Source organism: Thermobia domestica, chromosome 3 (assembly GCF_964235325.1).
Source record: "Thermobia domestica chromosome 3, izTheDome1.hap1.1, whole genome shotgun sequence".
Classification (NCBI taxonomy): Eukaryota; Metazoa; Arthropoda; class Insecta; order Zygentoma; family Lepismatidae; genus Thermobia; species Thermobia domestica.
The window spans coordinates 146492311-146500415 of NC_137456.1; the positions used below are offsets into that span (position 1 = coordinate 146492311).

Sequence of the window (8105 nt, forward strand, 5' to 3'; positions counted from 1 at the left end):
ATGAAATTAGGACATTTTAGAAAACGAAACAATTAGAGAAACCCCTCCCAAATTACTTTTCTAAATCCACTACTGATTATTTGTATAAATTAGTATTCAAAGTTGTATCCGGAAAATTATTGTTAAATCGTTGCACAGCTACAGTATAACAGAAATGTGGAAGTACGGTTTGACGGATATATTGAAAAACGTACGCTTTGACGGATATATAGGAAAACGTAAGTTTAACTTTTCCACTAGAAGCTAGACTACTAAGCTCTTAGAAATGAAACACGGATGACAAACTGAAATAATCCCGAGAACCAAAAAATGTCGATAACTCAAAAGTTAAAATAAAGTTAAATAACCTCTAAAATTGCCCTCAAATATTACATTCTTCATGTTAGCTTTAATTCGCAAAACACGTGCTCCATCCGTCTTGATGGTGAATTTTAGAGCGAAATATGTCATTTAGATCATGGAATTCTTATCTAACTATAGAATATACTATAAGAAAGCTATTTAGAAAGAAAAATCATGATAATGAAAAAAGCCAAAATTTCCAAAATTCTCGTTTTTTCCCCAAAAAAGCTGGCTTTTTATGTGAAAAAAACCATCGATTCAAAAAAGCCGGCTTTTTTGCATCTCTATCTCTAAGCGTATGAAGTAGTTTCTGCAACGGATTGTCACTTCAGATGAAAACTGATGAATCGTAAAAGACTAGGACAATGCTGGGTTCTGTTACGTCTTAACGTAAAAATAGAAATGACAGATAACGCTTATTTGAGCTGATTCTTTGATTGAATTAGCTATCAGCGCCACCAAGTGTAAATTTTGTGAAGTAGACGCTGAACTGCGCGTAATAAGAAGGATACTGCTACATATTGAAGCTGGTAATAGCAAGGATAGAAGTTCATAACAATCAGTGGGTGTATAAACGTTGAATTGTACTAATGCTGTCAAATATGGTTGTCCACAAAGATATATATATATATATATATATATATATATATATATATATATATATATATCCTGTGTAGTATAATTTTTCTGAGTGCGAGTGCACTTCCCTCCCTTTCGTTGTTCGTGATCAGATAGCATAGTTAAAATCATAATTTTTAAAATTTGTTCTTCCAGAAGAAAGGGAGCGCTGCAAATGATGCCATTGCACTTGGCGACAAATTGTCTAGGGCCGGTCTTGGATTACGGTCTTCCAACATGAATGACTTCTCTTTCCCTATGTGAAACCATCGAGATTTTTTCATGTTTTACATCGTGAAGAATAAGTCCTGAAAGTTTCAACTTGTTATAATAAATGTTCAGATCCATTTTTAATTGTAATTGAATACCCGTTGTAAGTACATAACTATACTATCCATAAACATTTTATCTTGTAATGTCTTCTAAATCATCTGGCTGTTATCATACAAGTCAATCTGGTAAAAAAAAAAATAGTAAATTGAATCTTCTTTAAAATTTATTCAAAGAACAACGTCACCTAAATATTTCTTTATTGCTTCCTTATAAGAATTATTATATTCTTATAAGCTTCCTCAGTTATATGTGTATGTCAATTTGAATTTTTTCTTGGGAATGTGACTTAAACATTCTATCATAAGAAAATGTAAAAGAAGTGAAATATATGTTCTGCTCAAGTTTAGAAGAGTTATTGCTAAAACTCTAGTTATGAACATGAAACACATTATTAAAAATGCGATGATAGTAATTTAGTAATATCCTTTTGATTAAACTAAAACATGTAGTGATAAATTTAATAATGTATGTTACATGTTTTAAGTGAGAATGAATCAGTAGTAGTTGTCTTGTTACGAGTTATAGAGTATAATGTTCTTCACATTTCAGTGAAAAACCTGCCTTTGCTTCCATATGTGTGTACCTAGTCCCAATCTTACTAAGTGTTTTGTCGAGTCTTATTAAACCTTAGTTTTAAAACGGGACAATAAATATAAATCAAACATTCCAAAAATAATCCCAAAATTGTAAGTCTTGTTCTCACTTTTCGAAAGCTTCTGATATTTGAATATTACAAATTTGTATTGGATAATTACATATTAGCTTCAGTTGTAGATCAAGGATTAACACTTTTCTTTTATTTCACACTATATTACTTGGAAATTTATGTAATGTTGACGTCTCAACGGGCCGCGGTGACTCAGAGGCGGAGCATTCACCTCTGGTGCATGAGGTCCTCGATTCGATCCCAACTTGCGCCAAGTGATCTTTGTGGTTAGCAAACACCTTATACGCGAGTTTTCTAGGGACTCTCCCGTTTCCTTCCATTTTCTTCAATCAACTATTTCATTAATTTCTCATCATCACCAATCTCCTTTAGCCTAGCCAGCATAACCGTGGGAAGTAAAACGTAATGATTTCATTTTATTTCATTTGGTAACATCTCAAGTTATCTTCACTGGTCAAGTGGCAAACGCGCATATTTAATGCGTGGTGTGCCTCGATCGATTCCAGGTGAAAGATCATTAGCACATTACGATGGTTCAAGTTCCATCTTATGCACCTAGTCACACCTAACATAGCCTCGATGTTAAAAGCGACGCACAACTTCACCAAAATAACATATTAACGACTCAAGAAATAACAACATTTCGTTAATTATTTTGAGGCGTTATAGTCTGATCACTCAAATACAAAATTACATTATACATTATGGAGCAGATTCTCATACAAGTATAGATAGTTAAAAAATGCTTTGTATTCTTTGAAGTTAACCTTTGATTTCTTTTTCTACAACAAAGTAGGCTATTCTGAAAATAATCGAATTATCAGAAAGCACTAAAGACCATATTCAGAAACAATATCACGTATTATTGAAGTTGTACTAACGTATGTATTTTGCTGAAGTGTGATTATCATGTCTGTTTTCAAAAACACATTTGTGATAGTATCCAAGACATTTATCAAAAAATACTGGTGATAACGTGTGGTATGTACAAGCGATACCAGGGATATGTCCAAGTACAGTACGTAGTTTAGAAAAGTTGAAAAAGAAATATGTTTAATGTTATCTACTAATGAATTTGGATAAATCTGCCGAAAAGTCGTAGCTTGCCTTTAACAATATAGGCATCAATCATAGATAACATAGTCAAGGTATTTTTCAACAAGGAAATTATTACCGCACGTTTGAAAAATCCTGAGCATTAAGCGCTAATCATACTTAAATCTATAACATTTTCAACATAGATGAGGTTCGGGACAGGGATTATTTTTATCATTTCCCTTTGAGGATGAAACTTGAGGGAAGGGGAGGGAAAGATATATAAAAATAACCTAAATTAGTGTCTAATCCATGGTTTTCGGGATCGCTGAGATCAACAGTGACACTTAGATATCGTTTAAATCAAAATTCATCCCCGCAATTTAAGGAAAGAGGAAGGGGAGACATTTAGAAATGATCAAAAATTGCAGATATTAGTGTCGAATCCACAGTTAACATGGTTACTGAGATAAAATGTGAGACTTCCGAAGCCGTTCAAATCCAAATTCAGTTCCCATTAGTACTTATAACGAGGATAGGTGACATATAAATCTAATTGAAAATCACCGATAAATTACCATTTTTTAAGTGTCAGATTTCGTAGCTTTTGGGGTCCGTAAGTTAATTGGTGACAGTTTCGGGGCTCTTTATGTAGAAAAAGAAATATATTCTCCCCGTGCGAAGAACGGGTTCTCTGCAAGTTAGTAATAATAACGAACAGAAGTTTCACATATTCAACCTTTTAGTATATTTCTCGATGATCAAATAGATACACTTGTGTAGTGCATATGTGTATGTGTAAATAGGCCGGTTATATCTCTTTTTGAGTTGTTCAAAAAATATACAATACTAAAGAGGAATTTTACTAGAAATCAGAAAACTAAATAATAAAATTAGAACCTGTTGCTTTAAGTATTTTTACTGTTAGTGAGACATATTGGATATATGCTGCAGACAGGTTACAGCAAGTAAGATTAGTATCAGGCCAAAAAGAGTTTTTAAATTATATTTTCCGGTTTTTCCTAATATTTCGAACAGAAGATTTTTTTAATGAGTTCAAAATTACGGTAATTTTATACAGCATACTCTATAAAATATATATTTGATTCTAACATATTAACTAAAATGATTCTGGCCCCGTTATTTTGACACTTCCCTGGCATCAAGCGGAAACTCCGTAAGATTACTTAAAATGTTTTAAGTGCGTCAATATTAAATTAATCTATCTACGATTATATTTAATTTGTTTTGTAGCCATAAGTCAATTTTGTCACGGTGCTAACTTTAAAGAGTTTGGATGAGTGGTGCAATATATTTGTTGCAATACAGTTTCCCTATTCTAATACAAACAATATAAGGACAATATATATTATCTTAATTGTAAACTAGTAAATATAAAATGGTTTTCATGTTAAAAGCATAATATATAAAATATTTGAAAATTTCAATTTTTCAAAACTTTACGTTCTTTAAATTGTTTCCATTACAAAAGCATAGTGTAGTAAAATATTCGGAAATTTCTATTTTTTCAAAATTTTCCTTGTCTTTCAAGCTCGGGAAAAAACTTAAAAAAAACTTTTTTAAACCGAAATTTCCGGTTTTCTCTATGCCTTCACAACACTAGTCAAACCTTCCTAACTTTAAATATGAGAACCTAATATCTTAATATGAAACAATAACAAATACAAAAGGTTAGTTACAGAGGTAGGCTAGGTTAGGCTCAAGACATTAAGGACCTCAGCTTGCTAAACTTGGAGTAGTGGTCAGGGTTTCATCCTTATGTGTCTTCTTACCTAATGTTGTGTTTGTTATTAGCTTTTGCATGTCTGATGGTATTTATTGTTCTTCAGAATATTTAAATTTATGATTTGAATATTCTAATAGAGAAACTAAATGCTGCATTTTATTTAGTAGTAAATCTAAATTTGTTTATTATATAATTAGTGAAAATGTGTTTGTTTATGACTTAGTTTTCTCCGAGAATTTAATCACGTATTTGTTTTTAAAAAAGCACTTATACGTAGAAAATATTAACAATAAGAAAATAAAAATGTATCAACTAGATAAAAAGGAATATGCTAGTTAAACAAAAAAATAGTTAAATACTTCAAAACAAACAATCAAAATAATTGCCACAGAGGAAACAAAACAAAAAAGATGTATATGTAGGAATAGAATATGGAATAAAAGAACAATGAAAAACAAATTAAATATTGTATATAACCATAGTACACACACACACACACACACACACACACACACACACACATATATATATATATATATATATATATATATATATATATATATATATATATATATATATAAGCTTTACAAATTAGCATTGATTATTAATTGAGTGTGTGTTCATAAACAGGTAATTAATGATCTACTAAGACGAAGATAACTCATGTGCTCTTTTGCTTAAGAGAAGGGAATTTACAGACTTTTTAAAATTTGGCAACTGTTGAAACATTGTGTATTAATTGATGTAAACTGTTCCTGAGGCCTGCAGTACTTACTGTGAAGGATTTGTAGTATAATTCAGAATTGTGAGTGGGTACGGAGAGCAAGAAATATCGTGTGATCTTTGCTTCTCTTATGAAAGTTTGATAAATATAAATGCAGCTTTATGATGTATGGTATAAATAAATGCAGCTACCCTGCTTCCTTAGCACATTGCTAAGTCATGACACATTCAACTGTACATTACACTAATATAATGGTTGAGATCCTATTTCAAACCGTGGGTTCTGTCCTATGGAGTCTTACAACTAAAATGTTCGTGTATACAAAACAATCAATCGTGAAGCGGTCATTGTAGTTGCTTTCACATAAATGATCACAGATCTGGTTCCACAACCAAAATTTTGTAAAATATAATTTCATACAGAATAAAGAACAAAATTGTCTACCACTGATATTACATTAAAAATTTCTCCAAAAGGTACTTACGTTAAAATGTTCTCTGTCATCAACTAATGCACCACATACTACACAATGCCAACTAGACTTACTTGCCGACTAGACACTCTTTATCACCTTACCCACTATCGCTCTTTTGTCGTTTGCATAAGTGTAACAAAATCGTTAAATATGATAAATTAAAATATTTTGTTCGCAAAATTACCTAATGTTTAAGGTTGACTTTTAATGTGAATCTAATGATGTTGTCTTTAGGTAGACAAAGTCTATCTTATGGAAGATAGTGTGTGACTGATACTGTCGTCAGATTTTCTTTGAGAAATAAGACCAACGACCGTTTAGTTTGTATATTGTGCACAAAAAGACCAAAGACTTTGAATATCTTTTCTTTTTTAAAATTTCGATCAAAGATCGTTTGAATGTAAACAATGTAATATTCTGAACGCGTAATAGGCAATTAATAATATCATGTGAACCAGAACTAAAAAGAACCGTACTTAGGGGACCACTGGAGAAGAAAAGTGGTTTTCTGCAATAGATTAAACGTCTCAATACTATATATTATTTCCATTTTTATCTGTATTCAAACTGGGAATGATAGAAAACCCCAATGATTTTTTTTTGTTTCAGTAATGATCTATATAGGACAAAATTTATTAACAAAAAGTGGATGTATGAAAACAACTTGGCGTTCTAGAAATATGCACCAGTTACTCTCTTAAAAGTCTATTGAAACGGGGAGTGGTAGAAATCAATCACTTACGGCTTTAACGTTGTTGTTATAAAAAATTAAAACGGTAATATATAGTGAGAAACATTTTTTCCCTATCGTTTTAGAATTTGGATTTATATTTCTGAGCTCTCGTCATCTACGGCCATTTATCCTATCACCTATGAGGGAAGACGACCTTCGTCGAGAATACTATCCTGGAAAGGGAAGGAAGAAAGAATTGGGGAAGGAAGGAAGCGGCCTGGGACTTATAAGTTAGGTACCACCCTGGCATTTGCCTGGTGTGAATGAGAAAAACCCAGAAAAACCTCATTCTGGATGGCTGGCCTGAAAATCCTTTTTACGTTTTCGACCGATTACATCCACCGAGAATCGAACCCGGGATTTTTCGAATCGAATTAATGTTTTAAGAATAGGTACCATCTTCCCTATTATCGCTCTATCCAAACTGGCCGTAGCAGAAATCAACTACTTAAGGTTTTAACGTTGACAAATTAAAACAAAAACTGTAATAGATAGCAAGAAGCAATTTTCTGATATCACTTAGGTGTTCCAAGGATGTAATCAAATTCCACTCTGATCTATTTGTTAAAACCAAAAGAGACTGAAAATCTACCACATTCTGATTTAACTTTAATAGCTATAGAGTGAAAAACATTATAGGTATAGAGCAATGGTCTCCTGAAATCGATTAAACTTCTGAACAATACATGTGCAACTTCATTGCATGTACACTTATGTCCAAAATGATTGTCGCTTATCTATAACTGTCTTCTTGTAAGAATATAATTTGATAATGATTTTGCAGGGTACTTTTAATACTGATACTATGTGTGTAATCGGGAAAATTTTTATTCATGGTAAATTTTATAGGAAAAAAAATATCAATACGAAAATTAGAATGATTAAAACAAAATGTTGCTTAATGGACAAGAAGTTTTATTTTCGTATTATTGTTCTTATTTGCTGTTCTTTGGACATGAAATTTGCCACATACATGTCTTTGCCGCTTATACAGATACAAACATTATAAGTAATACCGGGAGAATTCGTTATGAAATTATATTCCTACAATAAAGTTTTTATAGACATGCGACAATAATTTTGGACATGAATGTACATCTTCAAGTATCTAAGAAAACCGCAAATTATAGAAATCAACTGACACTTTTATTTTTAATATTAATCTGCATAGAGCAGTAACGCTAAGTGATACGGATATGTGGTTTTATGGAATCAAATTCGAGTTCTAAGAATATTAATTATCTTCTCACGTAACATGCAACTGAAACCCTAAATGGTTGAAATCTACCGCTTCCAGTTTAACGGTTGATTGTTATAGAGCGAAAATATTAACTAACTATTGGTTTCCTGCAGTCAATTCAGCGTCCTAAGACTATATTGCTTCATCACTGTAATCTTTTTATTAAAACCAGTAGTGGAAGTGATCTGTTA

General features: G+C 31.7%; 1 protein-coding gene across 2 annotated transcripts in view; it reads right to left on the reverse strand.

Annotated features, from left to right (window-relative positions):
- The window catches only part of LOC145680796 (macrophage mannose receptor 1-like), a 46496-nt gene extending 40400 nt beyond the window's left edge, over positions 1-6096 (reverse strand). For both annotated transcript variants that reach the window (XM_081751837.1, XM_081751836.1), the window contains exon 1: positions 5951-6096. The gene's annotated coding sequence lies outside the window, so the exon portion shown is untranslated. The remainder of the gene's footprint in view (positions 1-5950) is intronic.
- Positions 6097-8105: the final 2009 nt, after the last annotated feature.